General features: G+C 34.5%; 1 protein-coding gene across 2 annotated transcripts in view; it reads right to left on the reverse strand.

Annotated features, from left to right (window-relative positions):
* Positions 1–16641, reverse strand: part of GRM1 (glutamate metabotropic receptor 1) — a 398541-nt gene extending 381900 nt beyond the window's left edge. For both annotated transcript variants that reach the window (XM_036872141.1, XM_036872142.1), the window contains exon 1: positions 16599–16641. The gene's annotated coding sequence lies outside the window, so the exon portion shown is untranslated. The remainder of the gene's footprint in view (positions 1–16598) is intronic.

A 16641-nucleotide genomic window follows, 5' to 3' on the forward strand; every position in this document is an offset into this window, starting at 1 on the left:
ATAGAAAAGCAACACTTACCTAGACATGAGAAAACCATAGAATTTAAAGCTAACAGGGGATTACACTCTTGCCTGCATGCTATATTTCTTCTAAATCTTATAATAATTTGTATCTCCATTCATTTTTCATTGAAAGGCAACGTAGAATAGATGTATGAGTATGCATTCTGGATTCAGGCAGATCTGTTTTTGAATCCTAGATTTTCTGCCTACTTACCAGGTGACATTTAGCAAGTTACTTGTGCCTTATCAGTCTCCATTTCTTTAATATTAAAATACAAATAATAACAGCATGGAATCATTTTAAAGACCAAGATTATGAATGAACAGTGACTAAGACTGCCTCTCACAAAGAAGACACTCAATATGTGATTGTTGTTATTAGAGAAAACAGTTTAAAATTATATTTTTATTCCTATGGTTACATTTATAGAAAGCAATAATTGGGGTGATGTATGCTTTTTAATATAAACTATCATATATGGAATATCTAAAGTGTAGAATATATGCTACTTTTAATAAAGACCTGAAGAGGGTCTATCCAAATGGTAACCAATCCTTCTATATTCCCATCATGGACACAAAGAATTAAAAGGCTTTATTTACAACAATGCAAAATTATGCTGTTGAATTGATATAATCTAGGCAAAACCAAGAAAATCTAATGGTTTATTTAGCCTAAGGGGTCTTACTTCAGATAAACAAAACTTCCATTAGACTTTTTAAAAAATATTAAATTTTCTGCAAATCAAAACTGCAATGAGATATCACCTCACACCAGTCAGAATGGCCATAATTAAAAAGTCTACAAATAATAAATGCTGGAGAGGGTGTGGAGAAAAGGGAACCCGCCTCCACTGTTGGTGGGAATGTAAACTGGTGCAGCCACTATGGAGAACAGTATGGAGGTTCCTTAAAAAACTAAAACTAGAGTTGTCATATGATCCAGCAATCCCACTCTTGGGCATATATCTACAGAAAAATCTAATTTGAAAAGATACATGTACCCCAATGTTCATAGCAGCACTATTTACAATAGCCACGACATGGAAGCAACCTAAATGTCCATTGACAGATGAATGGATAAAGAAGATGTGGTATATATATATATATATATATATATATATATATATATACACACATACATACATATATATATATATATATACACACATACATACATATATATATATATATGTAACAGAATATTACTCAGCCATAAAAAAGAATGAAATAATGCCATTTGCAACAAATATGGATGGAACTAGAGATTATCATACTAAGTGAAGTCAGACAGAGAAAGACAAATATCATATGATATCACTTATATATGGAATCTAAAATGTGATACAAATGAACTTATTTACAAAACAGAAACAGACTCACAGACATAGAAAACAAACTTATGGTTACCGAAGGGGAAGGGGCTGGGGAGGGATAAATTAGGAGTTTGGGATTAGCAGACACAAACTACTATATTAAAAATAGATAAACAACAAGGTCCTGCTGTACGGCATAGGGAACTATATTCAATATCCTGTAATAACACATAATGGAAAAGATGATGAAAAATTATATATATATAAAAACACTTTGCTGTACAGCAGAAACTAACACACTGTAAATCAACAATTCAATAAAAAAAGAAAAAAATATTATATTTTCTAGCTGCCCACGAAGTGATCTTTGAGGAACCTCTAGTGCTCCCAGTATTCCTGGTCAGGATCTACTGTTCTAATAAACCCTAAGGAGCATATTTTGCAAAATCAAATCATTTTAGTGTTAACCAATTGACAAAATAATCCTAGAAATCCAAATCACCTAAGTGATATATCACTTTTTTATTACTTTTGGGGCTTTCTATTCAAAAATAGGTAAAGATTCCAAATTTTAAAATGCAAGAAAGGTATAAGAACAATGTGATGTAACATCACCATGAATGACAAATAATGTTTCATTAAACCCCTAAGAGCTGAAATGACACTCAATAGTGGATCATGGTCAAAGAGTCAGAGACTACTTGACAGAGGCAGCAAATTTTGAGCTTCATTTTAAAGGAGAAAAGGAACATGACTTAGTAAAAAGAGATAAGGTAAAAGGCATAAGATATAAGTAAAAAGATACAAGACCTGTTCTTGTTTATTTGTTTATTGTTTTTTAGGATTTCCAAATCAGAAATTTTATCAAGTCCTGGTAGCCTGCTCCAGGGTATGTAACAAAAAGGGAGTGAAAGTCTCTAACGTACAAAGGAGTTTCAGTTGGCTTACTATTTTCCCTCGTGCCTGTAATTTTGTTCAGCTTTGCTTTTGCCAATTATAGATTTCAACACAGAAACAGCCCGCTAAAGAAAATAGCTTCTAGATATATGTTGTTCTTAATGACTGGTTACTAAGTATTTTCAGATCTTAATTTTGGGCCAGGTCCTTATTGTAATTATTGATTTCACTTTGAAGCTTAAAAGTAAGAGTTACTGTGCACTCACATATCTATCCTGTATTCAAGTTATTAAAAATTGTGTCATTTTATAAGCCATGTTATAAAGCATTCTAGTAATATTGCTCAGTGTCTCTATTTTAATAGGAAGTGCTCAAATTTTGTCTCAGACAAAAGGCATGATACCAGAAAATTCATGAGTCAGTCCATTGAACGACTAAAAGCAATATACTCATCCATCCTTTCATTTACTCAACAAATATTTATTAAAGGTCAAAGCACACACACACACACACACACACACACACACTCCAAACTCTTTTGCAGTGATCAATGATTATCAAACCACGTGTTTTCAGTTCTAATATGCTGAGCTTTTTCTTTTTAATCTCATACTGATTTTTATTTTTTCTAGTTTTTTTTAAATTAATTTATTTATTTTTGGCTGTGTTGGGTCTTTGTTGCTGCGTGCAGGCTTTCTCTAGTTGCGGAGAGCAGGGGCTACTCTTCGTTGTGGTGCACAGGCTTCTCATTGCGGTGGCTTCTCTTGTTGCAGAGCATGGGATCTAGGAGCACAGGCTTCAGTAGTTGTGGCTCGCGGGCTCAGTAGTTGTGGCTCGTGAGCTCTAGAGCACAGGCTCAGTAGTTGTGGCGCATGGGCTTAGTTGCTCCGTGGCATGTGGGATCTCCCCAGACCAGGGCACGAACCTGTGTCCCCTGCATTGGCAGGTGGATTCTTAACCACTGCGCCACCAGGGGAGTCTCTATCTTGAGCTTTAAGAACTAGAAATAACAAACAACTGAGTATTTAACTCTGAATAAAAGCCAGTTGAGCTTTGTTTCTTCCCAAATTAGATTATACATTATGTTAACAACACACATTGCTCCCCTTCAGGAGAGGAAACTACAATGGAAATGCCAAATTTACTTGTGATCTCCTCAATCTCAGATAACCCTGGCATTCAAACATAAAATTAGGAGCCATGAGAAAAATCCTGATAGTTCCCCCTGAAAAATAGTATGTTTGTCTTAGGTGATACACTTATTTTTGTAATCAAAATGGCTATTGCTGCTCTATTTCATCTACATTTTCATTTTTTATAGCATCTTAGGAATCTCATCATTGGCTCTTTAGTAAGGATGATAATGAGGACATTGTTTCTGTAGTACAAGTGTTCTTTTGAGACACTTAGGTGACATCTGTTTCTGGTCTTAGTGTTAAGTGATGACCACATTTTAAGCAAGTAACTAACTCCTACATTATATTGCCTTGAATCACATATTAAAATATGCTTCTGCTTTGCACTGGCTTCTAGAAAACTCAAAGTAAAATCTGTGATTGATTCACAGCAAGTAAATAAGGAGAATATATGCTCCATAAGAATAATGCTTACTCCATGAGTAAAGTTCCTGGACTGTATCAGTGTAACACTGATATCCTATTAACTGCATCAATTTTCCACACAGTTATATTTCTTGATGCCTGGCTTTTAGTATTGACCTTTACTTGTTCCAAATATTTGCTGTCCTTTAATATAAGTTTTCTATTTTCTGTTTTGAGTTCATAACTACTAAGTAATTTGTACATACCTCTATACTTATATAAACAGACACACACTATAGCACAGATATGACCATAACCGTGTACTTGACATACAAAGCCAAGGATGATGGCCAGCCCCAATTGCTTATAGGTATAGATTGCAATAGGTGTAATACTTTTTGTTTTTACTGCCAGCTTTGGGTGTTAGCCATAATTGCAGAACATCAGGAAAAATCTTATTCCATATCTTGTCAAGTCTTCCCTAACAGAATCTTAGTTGTATTCAGGTAGCCGGCTAAGATTCCTTCATCTCAGGGAAGGTAAGTCTTTTGCTAGCCCTAGAAAATGACCCACGATTAATAACAACTAGTCACAGAAATCCTATTATCCCACTTTCCTTCATTAAATATTTCTTCGCAAGTTTCTTGGAGATAGAGGTGGCCATATCACAATAGTTATGCCCAACAAGACATAAGTCTACTAGGAGACTTTGGGGAAAATTTTTGTCCCCATATAAAAAGATAGACTTTGCAAGAAGAAATTTTTATGTCCCTGGCCCTTTCTACTCAGGATACTGGTTGTGTGGTTTTGGTGCCTGCAGCTACTGCAGCCGTCTTGAGACGATGTCTGGAAGGCCACCGAGAGAGCATGGAGATGTTAACAAAGTGAAATGTTATCCTTGAGCTGCTATACGCAACCTGTCATCATCTTCTTCCAGATTTCTTGCCTTTGTTATAGAAGCCACAATCCATCAGGAATTCTTCTAACTGCATATAAATTCCTTCCCAACTGACAGAATTAATGCTTTAAAAATGTACGGTTAAATTATTAACGGCCATGCATTTTTCATTAAAAAATTTTATTTACCTCCAGATAATTTCCTCCCAGATATTAGGACATGTAAACACACTCTACCTTGATGACAATCTCTCTACCAGTATGAGAGGTTAAATATTGCTTTCTGGAATAATTACTCACTGGTCTCATTATCTTCAATAGCTGTGATTTCAAGGGACTGGAAATAAAAAATAATTTTTCTTTAAAAATAACTAAACAGTTCCTATCAAGTGTCTAGTTCCTGTAGCTGGAGCTAGAGAGTCAGTAAAAAATGAAATAAAGTTCTAAAGAGTGTCACAAATGGAAAAATCAGAGTTAGACTAACTTAAGTAAATATATGACATAAAAAGAATCCCCATAATTTGAACATCTGTCTTGGCAGAGATATAGATGGTTAAACTTGCGAGAAACTGCTACGTGACACTAATTTCTACTATTATTTGCTGAACGGGTAATTTCAATAAAGTCTTTTAGAAGAGCTTACAAGAACAGTTTTATATCATGCATATTTTTGCAAAGAAAAGCTTTTTAAAAATTAAATTTAGCCTATCATGCATGTAACAAGAACAATAGAGCTGGGAATTCATTATATTAATGATATATTTTCAACTTGTGTTATTTTCCATATTCTATTTATTTAAATACATAATTAATATCTTTCTAGACAACTATACAACTTTTAATTCCAGATTTACTTTAGAAACAGATTTGCATATTCTTATATCCTGAAATCTAATTCTTTTATATTTAATCTTCCTATCACAACATATGTTCCAGTTACAAAATCATGTTTATTTAATTTTAATTAACTAATTAAATGAGATAGATAACCATAAGTAGAATTTACAAATACAGCCTCTTCCTCTTTCTGCCCAAGGGAGGTATACCGGTCCTTTAGTTGGTTTATAGTCTAGTTACTGCAGCTAAAATTAAATGGTTATTTTCTGGTTGGAAATTTGATTTTTCAGGGAGAAACAAAATACTTGTTTGCTTATGCAGATTCGAGCAGCTTTGTTTCCCACAAGTTATGTAAGACAGATATTTTTGATGCTACTATTCTCAAGCTAAATTTGTTAATATTTCAAAAACAAAATTCGTTTGGGATTTTCTTCTGTTACCACTAAGGAATCATTAAGCTGTATATCACAGACTAAATGTGCACATTTCAAAAGAAAGGCCCTAGTCTTCCAGTATATCTATTCTCATTGCTTGCATGGTATTTCTCCCCATTGCATCCACAATGTATAAACCACATATACACAAATCTGGGGATAACTTGAAAAGTAAACAAATTTTTCTGTTTCTTAACTGGTGTCTTAGCCAACCAAACACAATATTCTCTAATTATAATGCTCTAAAAGAGACAGATACAGATGAAATTGTGACTTAGGCAATGCTCATTTTTTAATGGCTTCTTTACCTCACCTCTGGAACAATACTTTCTATTTTCTATAGCCCCAACCAACAAATCATTAATTCAACTGGCCACTCTCGCAAAAGCAGCTGAGCATAATGGACTTTGCAGGGTCGCTGCTTATCATATGTGTTGTATATACCTTCTTTCCCAGTTCCTTAAGGCTCTGCTTTCCCTGGTGAATCTCATACTAATCTAGCTGACAAGGTTTCATTAGGAGGAGCCCCACGCCATTGCCATATTTATCACAGCCTCTCAAAAATAAATATATTTTAAAAACTCTAAGTTGCTATGTAAATATAGGTGGCCATTGTCTTAGTCTGTTCAGGCTGCTATAATAAAATACAAAAGACTGGGTAGTTTATAAACAATAGAAATTTATTTCTAAACGTTCTGGAGTCTGGAAGTCTGAAATCAGGGAACCAGCACAGCCAGGTGAGGGCCCTTTCCTAGGTTACAAACTTTGTTTGTATCCTCACGTGGCAGGAGCAGTAAGAGATCTAAGCAGAGCCTCTTTCATAAGGGCAATAATTCCATTCATGAGACCCCTACACTTATGACCTAATCACGTCCCAAAGGCCCCATCTCCTAATACCATTACCTAGGGGGTTAAATTTCAAAATATGGATTTTTGGGGGGCACATAAACATTCAGACCATAATAGTCACTGTTGATGTTATTGTTGTCAATTCAACAACAATTGATATTTATTGAGTGCCTACCACACGCCAGGCACTTTTCTAAGTGATTTGGGATAGACCAGTGAACTACACAAAAAAATCTCTGATTTCCTTCTATCAAGAAGAAACAAAATAAATATTAAACATAATGAACTAGTAAATTATATATGTCACAAGTATCCTAGTGAAAATAGAACTGCAGATTAGGGTACAGAAGTGTAAATTGGAGACCAGAAAGTAAGATTTAATTTTAAATGGGATAGTCAGGCCTATTGAGAAGGTGACATTTGAACAAATATTTGAAGGAGGTGAGAGAGTGAGCCTTGAAGATATATATGAGTGTTCCAAGCAGAGGAAGCATCCAGTGAAATGCCCTGAGGTTTGAGGGTTCTTGGTGTGACTGAAGACACATAAGGATGTCTTTCTGGCTGGAACAAAGTGAATGAGGGAGAAAACAGTAGGGGATGAGGTCAGAAAACAAATGGGGAACAGTTTACACAGAGCCTTGCAAGCCATTGTAAGGAATTTGGTTTCTATTCTGCATGAAATAGGGGAGCCATTGAACAGTTTTGAGCAGAGAAGTGACATGATCTGACTTATGATTTAATAAGATTACTCTGACTACTTTGAGAAGAATATTCTGTAGAGAGGCAAGTGTGGAAGTGCTGAGACCAGTTAGGAGACTAGTGCAATAATACAGACAAAAGATAATAGTGGCTGAATTAGACCAGGCCGGTAGCAATAGAGATAGTGAGAAATGGTCAGCCTCTGGATAGAGTCAATAAGATTATTAAGTAGAGCCAATAGGATTTTCTGAAGGAATGAACGTGGAGTGGAATTTTTAAAAAATGAATCACGGATGACTCTAAGATTGGGGGCTTGACAAGGAATTTCTGAAAGGATGGAGTTGGAATCAACTGTTACTACCAGCAGGGTTTAAAAGTTGCCTCATTACCACGGCCTGGAACAAATTTTGGTTATTGTTTCTTAGCTAGCTTCTCATCTTAAACAATATAATCAGTAAGGGTGAGTTCTACACATGGAAAAGGTGTCTATGTGGCATGATTTCCAAGTACCAGGGAAGTACAATGCCCTCCAAAATCCCCCACCTCTTGTTTCTGTCTGGAATTTAAATTGTTTGAATTTTTCTTAAAGGTTTTAAATACTACTACAATACAAATGATCCTGAAAACAGATGCCATTTAAGTTGTTATCATTAACAAGTATGTTTACACCTTTGTATGCAAGAGTGGTCAAAGACATATAGAAAGATGGAGATGGAAAGGGTCTTTTCAGCTGTTATGATTTAAAAATAAGTAACCTGAAAGTCATAGAAATTAAGTGACTTGTCCAGGATCATAAAGCTCATTGGGGCAAGACGAGACCAGAATCCAGGTCTCCTGGTTCCTAGTTCAGTGCTTGTTTTGGGTAGGTTTGCTGGAGGAACAGAATGAGTAATGCAGAATGGATCCCTGTTTGGGAAGACAGTGGTGCTAAAGGTGGGAATGGACATCAAACACAAGGCAAGAATTATTATAAGGTGCACACCTTGAACATATACAATGTTTATATGTCAGTTATGCCTCAGGAAAGCTGTTAAAAATAAGTAAGATAAACAAACAATTAAAAAGTAAAGAAAAATTTGACCCTAGATTCTTCATCACCTCCTCCTACATTTCTCTCCACTCACAACCACCTCCTAGAAAGAAAATCTACATTGAATGACCACTTCTCTTCACCTCTCATTCACTCTTCACCCTACTGCAAGCAAGTCCCCCCTCATTACTACTTAAACTCCTCAAGCAAAAGTCACTAATGACCTCCTGAGAGACCCATAGAATCTTTTTCGTTTTCTGATACTTGATTTCTCTTCAGCATTTGTTCCCCCCAATATTAAAACTCTCTCCTCACTCGGTTTCTATGACTTTATGCTTTCTGGGTGTTCCATCTTACAACTCAGCCCACGAGTTCTAAGTCTCCCTTTCAGCTCTTTCTCTTATACTTGCTCTTTAAATGGTGGTGTTCCCCAGGGCTCTATTCTTGGCCTTCATCTCTTCCTGCTTTACAAGCGGTCTCTGAGTGATTTTATCCTTTCCCTTGACTTCATCTACCACCTGTGTGCTCATCTCCATCTCCAGGCCAGACTTTTTCTCTAGTCCTATTTTCATGTGATCATTCATTTAATTATTCAACTTGTCAAAATCAAGTGCCCCTTTTGTGCATTCCATCCACAGGCATCTGAAACTCAGCAAGACCCAAACTGAAATCATCTTTTTCTCCACACTCTACCTGCTGATGTACTCCTTATCTACCTACTGATGTACTACTTATCTCTATAAAAGGCACTACCTGACTCACAGATTGCTCCCCTCCTCTCCATTCCTCCTGATACTGCCTTAGTCCAATTCCTTACCATATTTGGGTTCACTAGTTGCAATGATGTTCTAATAATCTCTGTCTCCAGAGTCTTCCCATCCGTTCTGTCCCCCACAGCATAACTAGAATTATCTATTACACAAATCTGACCACATAATTTCCCTGATTAAAATCATTCTATGCCCCCCATATTGATAATGGAATAAATTCCAAGGGCCTTATCAAGGTATAAAATGTTCCCATAATCAAACCCTTGGCTACTCTCCCATTTTAATTCACTTCTTGCTCTTCCCTTACCATGTATTCACTTTCACCCTTCATTCCACCTATGTGCAACAGCCTACAATTTCTTCAAAAAATCCACCTCCAAGCCTTCATACTCAAGAGGCTCTTTTTACTGAGGATACCTTATCTCCTCGTCTACCTGGAACATACCTATTAATCCTTCAACACTCAATTACCCAACACTCAATTATCCTCAGCAGTTTCTAACCATCCCAATAGTTTGTCATTCGCTCACTTATGCCCTCACAATAATCAGCACTCTAACATAGCGCATACAAAAGTTCATTACACTAATCTTAACACAGCTTTCTTTTCTTACTAGACAGTGAGAGAATTGACAAGGACTCTATCTCACTCAACTTTATATTCCCACAATTTGTAAAGCATTTGACATAAAATTCTGTAAAATATTTGCTGAACAGAATGTATCATATATAAAGTAAAAAAAAAAATTCCTGCATATGTAATATCTTTATCCAAAGAAATAAATATCTAATTATATACTTTCAAGTACCAAAGCAACTGTGAATGGATATTTTAGATATGGAGGAGTGGAGAGTTGGTTTCTATATCCTTTAAGTTATTCTCATATTGTTAGTGCTTCTACTATGTCTGCCTAGGGTACAACTGCCTCACAGACTTCATAAATTTTCCTTTGCATTATATAGCAATAAGGTAGCAGAGAAGTCAACTCTGTACAGAATTTGGTCTGTATTTTTACCTTTTCTGTGCACTATTTAAAACCTCATTCAAACTAGCAAAGCTTACTATAATTTTCAGGCAGTGTCTCTACCAAGCCACAGCATTTTCCTTCAAAATGTGGGTGATGATCATTTTCCTATGAGACTTATCCTACAGTAGAAAAGCACTCATGTTTCTCCAAGAAATGGAAGGATATTAAATTATAAAGAGAAGTTCAGACTAAGTTAGGAAATCTGTCTAAACCAATATTTTGATACTTGCCACAAAAGATTTTAACATACCAGGTTTTAAAAACACACTCTAAAATAGCAAAGAGACCCTTATGACATAATAGCAATGAAACATTTTTTGTAGCTTCCACGTAGTTATATATTTATCTCTAATTAGAAAATAAAGCATATAGTACAGAGAAACTAAAAGCGAGATTTATTTATATATACAAACATATTTTTTCCATCATTCATTTCAGTATTTTGAATTTTCTAATGACTATATAGCCAGCAGTCACTATAGAAATATTACATCTCTTTAAGCTTGCACTGTAAAAGGGATGAGGATGATAAAAAACTTAACCAAAACTGGTTCTTTAGGGCAGAGGAACTTTGATAAATCTGAAGAGTTTTCCAAATACATATCTGTATTCAAAATGACTGAAAACACACATTCATAAATATTCTATTTTGCATAAGAAGATGACTCTTTTGTAATCAGGGTAATACTCACTGATGATTTGGATTTATTTTCAATGTTTAATTAAATATTTCATTTCTGCCAGTATATCCATTATGAATTACCCTCCTTAATGATACACATTTATGCTTTTCAAGTTGATTTTCATATATTAAGTTTAACTGGAAAAAATTGAACAAATATTCTGCACAGGAGAAATAGGCATTAAAGCAACAGGACTCCTTTATTGGTTTCTGGTAGAACAGGTGAAATTCCTCCCACCCCTTGTCAAACAAAATCTAGAAAACCCACATTTGTTAAAAATATTTGGGACACACAAAGCATTCTAGCTATTGTAATGTTGTTTGGCTAAGAATTTCTTCTACATGGATAATTGCCTTTCAAAGGATCAAAATAATACAATGAGATATATAATACCTATTTGATTACAAATGAATCATTTTTTGATGAGGGTAGTTCAAACTGTTGAAATTTCTCAATTACCACCTTTTTCAGCTTCATTGAGGTATTGACAAATATAACTTGTATATATTTAAGGCACCCAACTTGATGATTTAATATACATGTACATTGTAACATGATTACTACAATCAAGTTAATTAACATATCCATAACCTCACATGGTTATTATATTTTTTGTAGTGAGAACACTTAGAATCAACTCTTCTAGCAAACTGAAGGTATACAATACAATATTATTAACTATGGTCACATGCTGTACATTAGATCTCTAGAACCTATTCATCCTGCATAACTGAATATGTGTACCATTTGAACATCTCCCCATTTCTCCCATCCCCCAGCCCCTGGCAAATACCTTTCTACTTTTCTGCTTTTATGAGTTCAAATGTTTTAGATTCCACAGATAAATGACATCATGTAGTAGTTTGTCTTTCTGTGTCTGGCTTATTTCACTTAGCACAACGTTCTCCAGGTTTGTCCATGTTGCAAATGGCAGGATTTTCTTTTCTTTTAAGGCTGAACTATATATATATTCACATTTTCTTTATCCACTCATCCATTGATGAACACTTTAGGTTGTTTCTATGTATTGAATATTGTGCATAATGCTGCAATGAACCCCATAGAAGTGCAGATATCTCTTCAAGATACTGATTTCATTTCCTTTGGTTATATAACCAGATATGAGATTGCTAGATCATATGGTAGCTCTATTTTTAACTTTCTGAGGAATTTACAAGCTGTTTTCCATAATGGCTGTACTAATTTACATTCCCACCAACAGTGTACCAGGGTTCCTTTTTCTCTATATCCTTGCCAACATCTCTTTTGTCTTTTTGATAATAGCCATTCTAACAAGTTTGAGGTAATATCTCCTTGTAGGTTTGATTTCCACTTCTCTGATGATTAGTGACGTTGAGCACCCCTTCATCCGTATACCTGCTGGCCATTTGTATGTGCTCTTTTGATAAGTATCTATCAGGTCCTTAGCCCATTTATTTTTTTTAAACATCTTTATTAGAGTATAATTGCTTTACAATGGTGTGTCAGTTTCTGCTTTAAAACAAAGTGAATCAGTTATACATATACATATGTCCCCATATTGCTTCCCTCTTGCATCTCTCTCCCTCCCACCCCTCTAGGTGGTCACAAAGCACCGAGCTGATCTCCCTGTGCTATGCGCTTAGCCCATTTTTTAATCGGGTTTATTTTTGGTTTTTATTGTTTGCTTGTTTTTGCTGTTTAACTGATTGAGTTATTTATATATTTCAGGTATTAACCCCTTAACAGTTATATTGTTTGCAAATATTTTCTCCCATTCTGTAGGTTGCTTTTCCACTCTTTTGATTGGTTCCTTTGTTGTGCAGAAACATTTTAGTTTGATGCAATCTCAAAGAAAAACAGACAAATCTCATTGTCTGTTTTTGCTTTTGTTCCTGGGCTTTTGGTGTCATATCCAAAAAAATCATTGCCCAGACTAATGTGAAGAAGCTTTTTCTCTATGTTTTAATCTGGTAGTTTTGCAGTTTCGAGAATTATGTTTATTCCTTTAATCTGCTTTGAATTGGTTTTTGTAAATGGTGTGAGAGAAGGGTCCATGGGGATATCCAGTTCTCCCAACATTTATTGAAGAGACTATCCTTTCCTCATTATGGGTAATTAGCATCCTTGCCAAAGATCGGCTGACTGCAAATGTGTGGATTTATTCCTGGGCTCTCTATTCTGAGAGAGCCTTTCTTATGCCAGTACCATACTGTTTTGATATAGCTTTGTAATAAAGTTTGAAATCAGGAAGTATGATACTTCCAGCTTTGCTCTTCCTTCTCAAGATTCTTTTGGGGTTCCATATGAATATTGGTATTGTTTTTACTACTTCTGTAAAGAATGTCATTGGGGTTTTGATAGGGGTTGCATTGAATCTACAGATGGCTTTGGGTAGTATGGACATTTTATGAATTCTTCCAATTCATGAACATAAGATGTCTTTCCATTTATCTGTGTCTTCTTTAATTTCCATCATCAATGTTTTATAATTTTCAGTGTATAAGTCTATGTCTTTTGTTAAGTTTATTCCTAAGTATTTTATTATTTTTGTTGCTATTGTGAATAGAATTGTTTCCTTAATTTCCCTTTCAGACAGTTTATTGTTTGTATATAGAAACATGACTGATTTTTGTATTTATGTTGATTTTGTATCTTTCAACTTTACCAAATTCATTTATTAGCTCTAACAGGTTTTGTTGGTTGAGTCTTTAGGGTTTTCTACATATATAATTATATCATCTGCAAATAGGGATAATTTTACTTCTTTTCCAATTTGGATGCCTTTTATTTCTCTTTTCTTATCTCATTGCTCTGGCTAGGACTTCCAGTACTATGCTGAATAGAAGTGGTGAGAGTGGGCATTATTGCCTTGTACCAGATATTCAAGAGAAAGTTTTCATTTTTTCCTCACTGAATATGATATTAGCTGTGGGCTTTTCACATATGGCTTATGGCCTATTTTGTGTTATGGTAATTCCTTCTATACATATTTTTTTGAGAGCTTTAATCATGAATGGATGTTGAACTTTGTCAAATGCTTTTTCTGCATCTATTGAGATTATTATACAATTATATTAAATACTTATTATACCTTGATATAATTACTATATATTATTACTAGGTTGTTTGAGATTTTTCTTGTTTCTTGATGTAGGCATTATCTCTATGAACTTCCCTCTAAGAACTGCTTTTGCTGCATCCCATATATTTTGGTATGTTGTATTTCCATTTTCACTTGTCTCAAGGTATTTTTTTTTAATTTATCTTTCCATTTCTTCTTTAACTCATTGCTTGTTCAGCAGCATGTTGTTTAATCTTCACTTATTTGTAAATTTTCCAGTTTTCTTCTTGTAATTGATTTCCCACCTCTGTGGTGGGAAAAGATGCCTGATATGATTTCAATCTTCTTAAGTTTATTAAGAATTGTTGTGTGGCCTAAGATAGGATCACTTATGGATAATGTTTCATATGCACTTTAGAAGAATGTGTATTCTGTTGCTTTTGGATGGAATGTTCTGTGTATTTCTGTTAAGTTCATCTGATCTAATGTGTCATTTAAGGCTGGTGTCTCCGTAATGATATTCTGTCTAGATGATTTATCCATTGATATAAATTATTGTATTGTTATTTCTCCCTTTAGTCTGTTAATATATGCTTTATATGTTTAGGTGCTCCTATGTTGGGTGTATAAATATTTACAAATGTCAAATCCCCTTGTTGGATTGATCCCTTTATCATTATGTAATACCCTTTTTTGTCTCTTATTATAGTCTTTGTTTTAAAATCTATTTTGTCTGATATAAGTATAGCTACCCCAGCTTTCTTTTGGTTTCCATTTGCATAGAATAGCTTTTTCCATCCTTTCATTTTCAGTCTGTGTGTTTCCTTATATCTGAAGTGAGTGTCTAGTAGGCAGCATACAGACGGGTCTTGCCTTTTATCCATTAAGCCACTCTATGTCTTTTGACTGAGGAATTTAGTACATTTATATTTAAAGCAGTTACTGATAGGTATTTACTTATTGTCATTTTGTTAATTGTTTTCTGGTTGTTTTATAGTTCCTCTCTATTCCTTTCTTCTTCTCTTGCTCTCTTCCTTTGTAATTTGCTAACTTTGTTTAGTGGTATGTTTAAAATCCTTTCTCTTTAAGTTTTGTGTATCTACTATAAGTTTTTGCTTTGTGGTTACCATGAGGCTTACATATAACAACTTACATCTGTAACAGTCTACGTTAAGTTGGTAAGAACTTAAGGCTGATAACATTCTAAAGCTCTACATTTTTGCTCTCCCCCACCCAACAATTTTTTATGTTTTAGAAGTTACATCTTATGTCTTTTTATCTTGTGTATCCCTTAACTAATGATTGTAGTTACAGTCCTTTATCAGATGAGTCCTTTGCAAATATTTTCTCCCAGTATGTGTCTTGTCTTCTAATTCTCTTGATATTGTCTTTTGCAGAGCAGATTATTTTAATTTTAATGAAGTTCAGCTCATCAATTTTTTTTTCATGGATCATGCCTTTGGTATATTATCTAAAAGTACCATCATCACCATACCCAAGGCCATCTAGGTTTTCTTCTGTGTTATCTTCTAGGAAATTTATAGTTTTGTATTTTATATTTAGATCTGTGACGTATTTTGAGTTAATTCTTGTGAAGGTAATTTTGGTATTTTTAAGGTATGAAATGGTTTCCAGGATTGGTGTCCCGGTTTATAACATTATGTATATGGGAAATAAGGATTTGATTTACATAAACTTGTTTTTTAAGCATCCAGGAATCAATTAGTTCATAAGCTGGAGGTCATTTGCTCAAGTGGTTTCCAAATATCTGTCTTTAAATTGGGTTCACTAGAGTTACCTGAGATGGTTGGATGGATTTGGTTTGTTTTTTAAAAATTGACTCTCAGGAGCTAATAGTCAAGAGGGGAATTTATGGCACACGGACATAATTGATCATTATATACTACTATCATGCAGTATGTAAAGTATTTAAGTTTAAGAGCCCAAAGAGGAATTCAGCAAATTTACAGGATTTAAAGGAAGTGAAACTCATACCTAATTTTGCCATTGTCTCCAAAATTGACCTAAAAAATACACCAGTGCTGATGTCTGAGCATGGTGCTAACCTTCTAGTGGATGGAAGCTTCAGAAAGGTTCTTTATCCTCTGGCAAGCATCATTTTATGCTAACACTACTATGATTAACCTTCCTTGAGATTTTAGATTCATTCTGAAAGTGCTACATCACATTTGTACTTTAAAATGACACGTTAGAAACCTTTTAAATATTCAAAAAGTATTTCACTTCTATTTTTGTCAGAATTGCATAATAAATATTACTTAAGTCATAAGCATCGAGAGACTTATCTACAATATTACTATTCCTTAATGCTCAGAGGCCATATTGACAAAATCAGCTGGAAAAAAATGCAATTAGGAAAAGTAACAATTGGGAATGGAGTTGGGGAGGGACTCAGACGGGTACCAAGGATACAGATTATACTATCTTCATTGATAAACACTGAACATAATCTCATATCTTTCCTTACCCAACAGACCCAACTTCAACTTTCTCCTTGTGCTTACCTAATTTACAAGCATTGCTTTATTAACACCCAAAACAAGTACTTACAAAGAAATGGTGAATTCCCGTTTCCTTATGTCCTAAGTTCATG

This window comes from Balaenoptera musculus, chromosome 12, assembly GCF_009873245.2.
Source record: "Balaenoptera musculus isolate JJ_BM4_2016_0621 chromosome 12, mBalMus1.pri.v3, whole genome shotgun sequence".
In the NCBI taxonomy this organism is placed as follows: domain Eukaryota; kingdom Metazoa; phylum Chordata; class Mammalia; order Artiodactyla; family Balaenopteridae; genus Balaenoptera; species Balaenoptera musculus.